The sequence below is a fragment of the Ursus arctos genome, unplaced genomic scaffold, assembly GCF_023065955.2.
Source record: "Ursus arctos isolate Adak ecotype North America unplaced genomic scaffold, UrsArc2.0 scaffold_26, whole genome shotgun sequence".
Classification (NCBI taxonomy): domain Eukaryota; kingdom Metazoa; phylum Chordata; class Mammalia; order Carnivora; family Ursidae; genus Ursus; species Ursus arctos.
The window spans coordinates 22,232,422-22,245,099 of record NW_026622941.1 but is presented as its reverse complement, the minus strand read 5'-3'; the positions used below and the strand labels follow the sequence as shown (position 1 = coordinate 22,245,099).

Genomic DNA, 12,678 nt, shown 5'->3' with positions numbered 1-12,678 from the left:
GTACAAGATTTGAATCCATTTATTACTTGGGCAAATATTTTCACCTTTTTGCTGCATCTGCAAAATGGAGATAGCAACATTTGCTGTACAGCGTTGCTATGAGGTTTAAATGAGGCAGTGTGATCAAGTCTTTAGCTCCGTACCTGCTAGACAGGATGGGATTAATATTGTTATTAACACTGTTATTATGTGATGCATTTTTTAAACCATTAATTGGGGATCATATTTAATGGTCATATAGTATAAATAAAGCCTGATTATTTGCGTGTAACAAATTCAGATTTTCAGATGCAGTTTTATGTTGAACAAGTTACTTATCCTCTCTCTTGGAAACTTGGGACAGAAATACCTGTCTCTTCTTGTACTCAGGATTAAAAGGGTTTGAAGTGAGGTAATGTACATAAAACTTGGAGCATAATGTTTGCCACCTAAGGCTTAAACATGTTTGTTTCAGGCAAAACTAACCTACAGTGATTAGACAAAACTAACCTAGTTTTTTCTAGGGAAAATTCATCTTTGGAGGTCACCTTTGGTACAGAATTATCTGGAAAGGGGCACGAATAAACCGTTTGGGGTGACAGAAATATGCTAGATCTTTTTCTGAGTGGGATTACATAGATGGATACATGGGTCAAAAAATTCTTTGAGCTGTAGAATTAAGATTTTTCCTTTTAGTGAACAAATTTTGCCTAAAAAATGTTTGTCTTCCCTAAACAAAAATACTATATTACATTCTATAACCAGAAGAAATATCAATTAATAATAATAATAATTTTCGAATGCCATAGCTAAACTATGACTCCAATACAGTATTTTTTTCAGCAGTCCATAAAAATGAAAAAGGGCTCCATGATCCCATGAACCTCCCGATGTCTAAGAGCAGTTGGAGGAACGCTCTGTGTTTCTACATATTTCACCACCCAATTGTTTCAATTTGGCACACCATATTTTAGGATATTTATTGCCTGCCTTGTTCTTGAATCTACTCTTTTCCCTGGTGCACACAAAACCATACGTTATGGAGTATTATTTTTACGAGGGCCTGGTCAAAAGGAACCTGATCAGCCCTATTGCCACTTTCTTCATGTCTTTTTCTGAGATGCAGAATCGCTTCTGATTTACTTCAATCAAGCTTTATTTAGGATTGGGTCTGTAGGAAGGGGTGGAAATGGCGGAGGAGGGAGTGGAAGGGACAGCATAAATATATACATACAGTGTGTGAAAATAAATAAAGGCATCTTTTGTTACAGCTGGTTGCAAGAGAAGTTTCTGCTTGCGCTGCTGAAGATAGTATGAGATTAGTGGAGTTGTAGCAAAGTCCGGACAAAGACGGGCTGTGTGAGAGGGATCCGTGTGTTTGCTCAGTGCGGCTTTCTCTCCAGTTGTTGACAGATTTAACTGGTGTAATCTTAGGCCTGGCTAGCTCCGCCCCATGATTGTCAAGAGGCAGTCCTTGCAGTAGTAAATGGCCATGTGGAGTATACCGTGAATTCCCTATTTGTGTAGTAGCTGTAGTTTAGGGTGGGGATTTCATATTGCATGGACTCCAGATTGTCTAAATTGCAATCACAGGGTTTATTTAAATAGCCTATGGGGACCATTAAAGCATTTTAACTTTTGCTCCTACATTTCTCATGTTATGAAATCTTGAAGCACATTGGGGAGGAAAGAAAAATCTAGCCTTGTAAAAGCATTAGGATGCGAAAAGTTCTCCCTGCTGCCAAAAATGCTTCAAGAGTTTTAGTTCTCTGAACTAACATGTGATGTGATGGATGGGATCCTGCTGTGGTCCCCAACTCGGGGATTTTCCCTGCACAGATACTCTAATCTGTCCCAGCATAATCATTGCTATCTCAGCTCAAGAGATTGCTTCTGATACCAGGTCTCCACTTGCGGTGCTGAAGTCTGTTCAGCTCACAATCATTTTTATAACACTATAGCTTTAAAACTACATACAACTCTGTTTAATAACATAAGTGCTGTAAAATTATTAAACTTTTAACTTTACATACAAAAAAGAAACTATTCCTTTTACTCTCCTGGCAGAGCCAGGGTGATGGGGAAACTTGACGTTGGTGTGCAAGGACCTGAACTTGAGGTGCGGAGCAAACAAGTCCGTCTACTTCTACGGCAGATCTCCTGAGTAGAAAGCATGACTTCAGTTTTCATACTCTGATTTAAAACAATCAGATTAAAAACACTTCATAAGTAAATTTTTAGTTGGTTCCCTTCTCCAGGAAGACTTTTTTTTTGGTTTTGTTTTGTTTTTTGTTTTTAAGATTCTAAGTTTGGGGGGCGCCTGGATGGCTCAGTCGGTTAAAATTGGTTAAGCATCTGCCTTCGGCTCAGGTCATGATCCCCGGGTGCTGAGATCGAGCCCCACATCGGGTCCCAGGATCAAGCCCCATATCCGGCTCCTGGCTCAACAGGGAGTCTGCTTCTCCCTCTCCCTCTGCCCCTCCCCACCTCTTGTGCTCACTCTCTCTCTGTCAAATAAATAAATAAAATCTAAAAAAAAAAAAAAAAGACCCTAGTCTGGAGTAGCTTTGACAATGCTAAATATTTTCGGATTATGGGAGCAAGCTGGGACCTAAGATCTTTCTGAATTGCTAAGCTCAGTGTTCAACTTTTATTTCTTTTCTTCCTTTTCTCTCTTTCTCTTCCCTTCCTCCCTTTCCCTTTCCTTCCTTCTTTCCCTTCCTTCCTTCCTTCCTTCCTTCCTTCCTTCCTTCCTTCCTTCCTTCCTACTAAGCTTCTCAGGCTGTCCTAACTGCTTTGGGCTATATTAGAATGTGTTCCTATCCCTGAGGCGCCAGCTGTGAGTGAGAGGACGAGGTGTGCCGCATTAGACTAGTTCAGGGCACTCCCAGGGCCCTCTCAGCCAGCCCTTTTGCATCTTTTTGCCCTGTGTTTATAGTGGTGGTAACAATACTTATCCATATCAGAAATAAACTGGGGGGAATGTGCTAATGTATATAAAAAACTTTGGCCTTTCTTGAAGTAAAGACACTGTAAGAGATGTTTTGCTGAGAGCATGAGAAAAATCAGTAACAGCACATCTGAAAAACAAATAACCTCCCTCTGCAGCTGGGCAGTGGCCATTTAACTTGACTCAGACCATACAGCACTGAAGGTTCTTTTCCATCACAAGTTTTCTGAAGTATCTATTTATTATCATGATGTATACTATAGGGCTAATTACTTCCAAATGCATCATGATGTAGGAGTCTATTTTTTACTCTGCTTTACTGCTTTACCCTGCTTTTTATTATGTATTAGAATCAAAAGTTTTGGATTTCTTTTAACTCCGTGTCCCAAATTCTTGGAATAATATCCTAAGCATTTCCCACCATTGTATTGCACACTCGCCTCTTGTCTCTAATTCTTTTTCTAGGATACATTGTTGACTAAAATCCACACGTTTTATAGAAGCCCCATTTAATTTGCTAGTTTCCCAATCACTATGAAAGTTTTCTTTTTCAAGAATTAATCTAGTGCTTATTCATTTTCGCTTTTAGTTTTACCTTCTTGCTTTTCAGCTACCTGTTCTCCTCCATGCTTCTCTCTTTCCCTCTTTCCTCCCTGTGTACCTATTGTCAGCTATCCACAGAGTATGTACAGTGTAGAGGGGGAGATGAAGAATGTGTATAATCCATAAAATGATCAGCAAACTCAGAATAACAAGGAGTTGACCATATGTCTTCTACTATTTCATAGGGAGGGACAAAGTATATAAGGCTAATTAGAGGAGTCTCTGCTTGTTTTAAAAATTATACTAGATAATAATATCTGTCTTCCTTTTATGTGATATCCTTCTAGCTTCCAGGAGTAGTCCTAGGAATAGGGAGTTTAGGACTCCCACCCTCCAAAAAAGATATTTTCACTTAATATACTGTTGAAAAGCACTGGAGTTTGGGGCTGCAGGGGAATGTGTATGGCAATTATTTTATTTTTCTGGGGCAACCCTGGGTACTAATGCTGTTCATGGTTGTTTTGACTGTATTACATTTTGCTGAGCCCAGGACTGCTTTTGGAAGGTTTAGAAGTATCCAGGGAGGCGCCTGCCACTTTGATTATTCATACCCAGCTCTTTATTTTTATTTGAGACATAAAATAAAAACACACCCTGGCTTCTGCTCAGCCTCAACTGGCGTTCATTTTAAAAACAAACCCCAAACTGACCAAATGGCAGCAATACAAGTTTTTCTGTGAGTGAGTCATCTTTCATGTCAATCAGAGTTCATTTATGGAAGCATTAAATTCTGGTGCTGGCCAGGCCACCTTTAGATGAATTAAAATGGGTTGGGATTTGGTAGGCTTGGAACAGAGGACCGAAAGGAAAACCAGGGTGATGTTATGACTCAGAAAGTGACTCTTTTCCTTCTGAATCAGAATTGAACCACTGGTAGAATTAGTTCTCGTAGGAAGATGGCAACTTTTAGGTGAAAGGTTAAATGGAATCTCTGACCATCTGTGTTTGTCTCCTTGTTGGTTCAACTCCTCGCCAGTTTGGATAATTACTTACTCTTCACCTTTTTCCCCATCGCTTACTTGCAAATAGGAGTCATATTTTCCTTCTTGTGTCTCCTGAAACATTTTTAAGAGTGATGGTGAACTTTTAACCACTGATACATTCTATTTCATAATGCGTTATTTCAGTAATGCGTTAACTAATTTCTGCAAAAAGGACCACATTTTTTCTACTCTGCTCTTCTGATAAACGTGGGGCGATGTCTCCCTAGATAGTTACCCTCTAGAATTTGCTGCTTATTCTACTTATGTACAAACATCAATTCTAGTTTTCACACTTTTTTGTTCATTCTTAGTATTTCTATTTATATGCCCCTAAAAAGGGTTTTTTTCCAGGGATTTTTTTCTTTCAGCAAACGCTTACTGAACACCTATTTTGCCTTTTCCACTATGCCTTTATCAGAAGCTATTTTAGAATATTTTCATTTCCATTATTGACAGATTTCTATTTCAGGCTATCCGAAAGTTCAGGATTGTATTAAATCTTCTAAATATCTGCATGGGTCAGGTCGTGTGTTTTGGTACTGACGCTTGTTAGTTCAACATCAAGAGCAAATTTTAAGACTTTTATGCATTTATCAGCCTCCCCATGTCAACTAATAATCAGGAAAAGGATTTATATTTTCTTTGTCAAATTTATATGGTTCGTTCATTGAAGAATTACAACCATTTAATCACAAGTGCATTTACTCATTCTGTATTTATTCATTTAACGCATGATTATTGATTCATACTATTTATCATTAGACTGTAAGTTCCTTGAGGCATTAAAATATTTTTTGAATGAAAGAATAAAAAAAAATATATGAATTGTTAAGCATGGTTCCTTCTCAAGAATAAAGCTCCTTACAGTGAAGTTGCTTATGTTCTAACCCTACTCGGAATTAATTCAGGATTCAGGTGGTTTTGTAGTTGTATATGCTGAGCCTTTTTTTGTGTCTTTTGCAGAGCAGAGCTGGATAAGGTGAAGATTAATGTTTCATAGAAGCCAAGACCCTGGCTCTGATGTGAGGAGATGGGGAGGTTGACAGTGGTCATTGTGGGGAATTGGCAATTCAAATCATGGACTTTAGCATTGAACCTACTTAATGACTATTCATTTTGGAGGTATCGAAGCCTCAACCTTAACCTTGTTTACGTACATATTCTCGAAGCCATCCCCGTGTACCCCTGCGGTGATCAGAGCTAAATAGCATCTCTTTGGAAACCAACCTCTGTTCTCGATTAGCGAGAGCACCACTGCCAAGTGACATTCATATGATTCCGTTGCCATCTTCTTAACACCATTCCTGCAACTAGTTAGATTCCCTTCCCTCGTCTTTGAGGGGTTGGAGGGCATAGAGTGATTAAGCAAGACCTGAAGTCCCAGACACAGCAGCTAGTTAAGATCAGGCTCTTGAGCTTAATATCTCTGCCAGCCCATGGTTCTTTTAATATTCCTGGACTAAATTCTGATTTAGGGTGTGGGAGGGTTATTCACACACCAAACAATTTTCAGACACCTGCAGGGTCTCCAAGAATTCAAATCAATTATGACACTACTTGGGGATAACATCAGATCCCATAGGATAGAGTTTCAGCTTTACAAGACTGCCCTGACCCCCCACTTCAGATGATAGTCACAAGCCCCAGACTGTTATCCATGCTTCTGACCAGCAGGCTACTGACTGGAAGTGACAATGATCTCCTCCTCAGTTGATTAATTTGCTGGCTCAAATTAATGAGTGGCTCATAGAACTCAGGGAAACATTTACTTAACATTTATCAGTTTATTGAAGGATACGATGAAGGATACAAACCAACAGCCACATGGAGAAGTACATAGGGCAAGGTCCTAAGCAAAGGAGCCTTTGTCTTCCTAGAGCTTAGGGTCTGGCTAGGTGGCAAATGGTTCCCTAAGTGTAGAAGCTCTCTGGAAAAAAAATAAATAAATAAATAAAGGACCAAAATTGCCTCTTGAGTTTTTATGGAAGCTTCGTGACACAGTCATGACTAACTAAGTCACTGTCCGTTGGCAATTCATTCAATCTCTAGCCCCTTTCCGTTCCCTAGAGGTCACGCCTAAAGTTCCACATCTAATCACTTGTTTGGTCCTACGCAACCAGCCATTCCCTTTGATGAGGTCCAAAAGTCATCTCCTTAACAAAAGACAACCTTTATCACTCTCACCACTTAGGAAATTCCAAGAGTTTCAAGGGCTCTGTGCCAGAAATGGGGATGAAGACCATTTTTTTTTTTTATAATTCACAATATCCCTATAGTCATTCTTTCATAACTGTAGGAGAACCTGATCATTACACACCCTCAGATCCCAAAACTATTTCACCCTTTTGCCCCTCAATGCAGAGTAAAGTGTCATTCTTCCTCAGGAAAGCTTCTTTATGCTCTGCAACTGGGTTTTATTATTTTGGAATAAAAGCATCTGGAAATTGAGGACAATTGCTTTCCAGTTTGCATTTTTAACCTCAGTTAAAAAATTAGTATCTTGAGGGATATATATGAAATCTCCTCAGCTGATAGCCTGTATTTTGGGCCCTGTGTTCCTCCTCTCTTCTGATAAAGAGAACCTGGGCCACAAACTCTGTTGTATGAACCCACCCTTATGCACAACTGGGCAGATTTTAAGCTAACAACTCTTCTGAGATATGCATTTCACTTATGCATATTTATTGTTCTGTTGGGTAAATATTTATTGAGCATCTACTATGTGCCACACCCTTGTTAGTGCCAGGATACAGCAGGGACCAAAGTGAGGTTTCAGCACCATATAGAGCACAGTCTCAGAGAGAAACACAGACAACAACCAAATAAATGTGTGTGTGTGTTTTAAACACCTTTAAATTTATTATGCACACTATTTTTAAATTATATTGTCTCTCATTCCTGTAGTACTATACAGTTTTCGAACTATTTCTCATTTTTAATATTGTATTTCATGTATTTGAAAGCAGTTTATAAACTGTAAAAGGCTGGCTGTATAGAATATATGAGTTAAGAGCACATACCCTCTCTGAGTGAACTGATCCTGTGCCATAGCTACCGGATGTCCAAAAGTAAATTTAAAACCTACTATAACAGTGGCCATAATAGTTATCTTGGATGCTTGATTTATTGCATTACAATCTCCTTGGATGAGTTTTGGGGGCCAGCATTTTTAACAAGCAAACTAGCCAAATCTAATGCTGGTTATGGGAGGACCACACTTTGAAGGATACCATACATATTAGAGAGCCTGTCAGAAGGGACCTTGGAAGGCCACTCTGAGAATTGAACACACATATCTTATAGATGCTTCCAATTCAACAACTGATATTGAGGGTTCGATTGATTTCATTTTTAAGCCATGTGCTATGTATAAGAACTATAAGATGAATATGTTATGGGCCCTGAGCTTAAGGATTTTACAGTTTATTTATACCATAGACCTCTGCCATTTTATCCCTAGCTGTCACACTGTATTGTGTGGCATTTTCCATTTATACACTACTTTGCATACATTGTTTAACTTATTAAATTGTCTCTTTGACCCTGCATGTATGAGTTTTTTTTAATTACACGTAGCTGTTATTATAGATGAAAACAGAGGCTCAGAGAAAATTGTTAGGTAGGCCAAATTCATAGGGCAAGTACGTGGCAGAGCTAGATCTACTAATCCCAAATCCAGAGTGGTTTCCATTTCATCACATTTATGTGCCTTATTACTGTTAATTCAAAAATTAGAGGATTTTTTTTCACCTGCCACAGGTATATTATAATATCAGAAATTCTTCAATCTGTGGAAAAGTTGTAATGTACCATGTTCCCAGCCATTGAAAAATGAAATCATTCAGCATCCTTAAGTAAAACCAGATGCCTCCATTGAGAATGGCAAGGATCTCTTGTAATAGGATTACTTGTACATTCCAGAAAGTTATGACAAATGACAAATGAACTAATACTAGGAAATAACATATAGACTTGCTGGGAAGGAGCCAAACTTTGACCACCTCCACTCTAAATATTTCTTGCATTAGAGACTCTTCTTAGTGGAGGTAGTGCCACTATTAGGGCTTATTCTTTGATTTACTATGTCTGACTATTATCTGTTCATTCATTCATTCATTCATTCATTCATTCAATAAACTGTTACTGAGTACTCAGAGATACCAGAACAGGGCAAGTCACTAGTTATAAAATTATGAATAAGACATGTTCCTACCCAAATATGAAGCAAACTATATGTAATTACCACAGAGATGTGAATAAGGGTCTATTCTATGATTTCTCAACTCTGAAGTTACCAGTGGAAATATTGGTTGGAGAAGTGAGTGTGTGGGTGAATTCTTCAAAAAGGGTTGAAATTTATTATAGCTGCGCATCTGGCAGTACTTAAGAATTATGAATGATTTCATGTTTCCGTGGGCACATGGTACATTATAACACATTATGTAATATGCTGGTTGATAAAGCACTTTGTAATAGTATAACATTGTGCCTTTCTTCCCTCATTCTTAAATTCCTCTGCATACATTAATTCTCACAATATCGTTCCTAGAAGTTATTGTTAGGATGTTTTTATTATCAACAATAGCGGTGGTAAGAACAGTCTATCACTGAAGAAAATGAGACACAAAATAACTTGCCCAGAGCCACTCCACAAAAGATTGGCAGTATCCCGTCTCATCATTCTCTGTTCAGTGTGTAAGCCTTTGAAGGAATTGCTAGCCTGTATATTTCACTCATTTATTTTCTTATAACTTAGTGTGATGCTTCATATAAGCCCAGATTTTTCCATGGGTGGCCCACTGGCAAGCTCTAACTTTTCAGGGCCATGTCTTTAGAAAGCTGTTGGAAAGCCCCACCCTTCTACTGCCTACCGCTTTTTCCTACAGAGAAACCATAGTTGAAGAGCTCTGGTCTATAATAATGGTATGAGTCTTTGTTGGCTTGAATTTAAGACACTGTAATACATTCCTTCATCTGTCTCTGTCACACAGGAACATTTAGAGCTACTGATACTTGACCGGGAGTCCACTTAGTTTCTTTCTGGCAAATATCTGCATTATTCTTACATACCATTCTCTAACACAAACCCACACAAACTAGCTATGTTAAAGATCAACTTAACTGAAACCAGAAAGATAAGTCAGATGTAAGGTGAAAATCTTTTCACACTTGACAGTCAGTGCTTATTAGCTCTGCAATAGAGGACACGGAAGAAAGAATGACGTTTGAAGTCAGAGAATTTTCTTTGCTTAGGCAGTTCAGGTCAGATTCTTGTCCCTTTCTCACTATTGTTGTGCATCCATTTGCCAAACTGCTCTGTCAGGATGTGAGTCAGCCTCTTGGGCTTAGGAACCTACAGTGTATGGTTCCTATGCTAATATGATGATTGATGACAATTAGTTGATTCAACTATTTTAATCTTGCTTTGTTTCTTGAAAATATCTTCTTTTCTGTGCTTTTTTTTCCTCCCAAAATGCTAAATTAAAAAAGAACAAAACTCCCGTTTGAACACAATTATTTGAAACCATTTTCAACAGAGCAAGAGAATACTTTCTATAGTAATGAGTAGCAAAGCCGCGTTTTAATGTTTGTGTGATTGACGCAGTGGTTCACAATGGTTCCTGTGGAACCATTCTTGCTTCTCACATTATAAGGCCTGTTCAAAGAAGGAAGCAGAAGAGAGCTCCTTTTCTGTCAACTTGATGCAATGGGTATATGGCAACCATATAAATCTTAAGTGACTCAGTTATTACCAGAAACCTAATTATTGACCTTAGACTTTTGGGTGACATGGATGAGAGTTTTCAGAACCAGATTGCGTAGCTTTTTATAAGGCCCTGTGTTTACAGCTCTGTACAAAAAGTTATCACTGACACTACGGTAGTAGCAAAATAGTCTTAGTTTATATAAAATGTTATTTCTATCTGGGTAATCATTTGGATATGTGAACATTTTGACTACAAAGTGGGCACAGGGTAGTAATTGCTTCTGGCTCCTTTGGAGACACAATGAGGCCAACTGGAAATGGGAACGTTGACTAGGAAGCAAGAAAAGCTGACTTTTGGTGTTTCTTAATATTTACGACTCCTTAAAATTTGTCCTTCTGTTCTTTGACTATGCCTGGTATAGAGAAAGTAAACCATGGTAATTTCTTCTCTCTAAACCCTGGTTTTCATTCAAGATCCATAATTCTGGGGAAACGTGACAAGAGTAATAACTAAGACAATAAGAGAAATAGCCAACATTCACTGATCGCATACTAATTCCAGGTATTAAATTGAGTTCTTCACATGCATTGTCTCTGTAGAGTGATTTATTAGATTGAACCCCTTTGGTCATAAGTGACAGAAACCCAATTAAACTATGCTTGAACAAAACAGGGAGGGAGTGTTGTTGTTTCATATAAATAAAAATTTTAGCAGCTCCTGAGCTGTAGGCATGATCATCCCAGGTCTTGGTGGCTGTCTCCTTCTCTCATCTTTTCTTGCCTTTCTCTGTGTTGGCTTCATTTTTAAGCAGACTTTGTCTATATGGTCTCTGTCCAAGCGCCACTTTCTTTTATCCTAAAATTTTAACGTTATGGCTTCTTTCTTCATAGTTCTATCACAAGTCCCATATAGGCCACCTATTGGTTTGCCTTGCATATTGGGTCATTCCTAAGCCCATCCTGTGGCTGACAAGATAGGAGCTTTTTTGGCCAGGGCATGGTCATATGCGTGTGTCTCGTTTGAAAAATTTTCTGCTTCCCATAAAAAAGAGGAGATGCCAGGCAGGCCAAAACAACCAATATCCATGTCAATAAAACAGTATTGTTTTTCTTTCCTATGTTACAAACAAGGACTTTGCCTAAGCTCACATAGCAGATGGGGACTGTAACTCCATCTGCCTGAGTCCAAACACTATGTGCCCACAAGAGAGGTATCAAGGTTGAGAGTATAAGGCTTGAGTCAGAATGTCTAGGTATGATACCTGACTGTACGATTTAAGGCCTAGCTCTGTTGCCTTGAAGAGGTATGTAATCTTTTCAAGCTTTTTTTTCGTTATCCATAAGAGTAATAATTATATCTACTTCGTAGGGAAATCGTGAAGATTAAATGACATAAATGAGTAGACTTCTTTCATTGTATGGTTTCTAGCATATACAATTATTACAGCATTTTTTTAAAATTCCAATATAGATAACATAATGTGATATGTTAGGTGCACAATGTAGTGATTCAACAATTCTATACATTGCTCAGGGCTCATCATAAGTGTACTCAATCCTCTTCATCTATTTCATGCACCCCCCCCCACTCACCTCTCTCTTATGATAACCACCAGTTTGTTCTCTATAGTTAAGAGTGTTAGTCTTTGTTTTGTTTCATAAACTCTACATGTGAGTGAAATCATATGGTATTTGTCTCTCTCTATTTCACTTAGCATTATATTCTCTAGATCCATCCATGTTGTTGCAAATGGCAAGATTTTATTCTTTCCTATGGCTGAGTAATATTCCATTGCGTGTGTGTGTGTGTGTGTGTGTGTGTATGTGTGTATACACACATTCCATCTCTTCTTTATCCATTCATCTATTGATGGACACATGGGTGGCTTCAATAATTTAGCTGTTGTAAATAATGCCATAATAAACAGAGGGATACATATATATTTTTGAATTAGTGTTTTTATATTCTTTGGGCAAATACCCAGTAGGAATTACTAGAGTATATGGTAGTTCTATTTTTAATTTTTTGAGAAAGCTCTATAGTGTTTTCCACAGTGGCTGCACCAGTTTGCATTCCCACCAGCAGTGCACAAGGTTTCTTTTTAGTCCACGTCCTTACCAACACTTTTTGTTTCTTGTGTTTTTGATTGTAGCCATTCTGACAGGAGTGAGGTGGTATCTCATGGTGGTTTTGATTTGCATTTCCCCAATGACTCGTGATGTTGAACATCTTTTCATGTGTCTGTTGGCCATCTGTATGTCTTCTTTGGAGAAATGTCCATTCATATCTTCTGCCCGCTTTTAATTGGATTATTTGGTTTTTGTGTGTTCAGTTGTATAAGTTCTTTATATATTTTGGCTGCTAACCCTTTATCAGATATGTCATTTGCAAATATAAAATATTATTATTTTTCTCTCTCTCCTGTTCAGCTAGATTGCTTTCCATTGCTCTGTTC

At 38.2% G+C, this 12,678-nt stretch overlaps 1 protein-coding gene and 1 long non-coding RNA gene across 30 annotated transcripts in view; one reads left to right on the top strand and one right to left on the bottom strand.

Moving 5' to 3' along the window:
* Positions 1-12,678, top strand: part of SOX5 (SRY-box transcription factor 5) — a 964,448-nt gene that overhangs the window by 455,191 nt on the left and 496,579 nt on the right. The gene's annotated exons all lie outside the window — the stretch shown is intronic.
* LOC130541863 (uncharacterized) overlaps positions 1-12,678 on the bottom strand; it is a 44,796-nt gene that overhangs the window by 15,388 nt on the left and 16,730 nt on the right. The gene's annotated exons all lie outside the window — the stretch shown is intronic.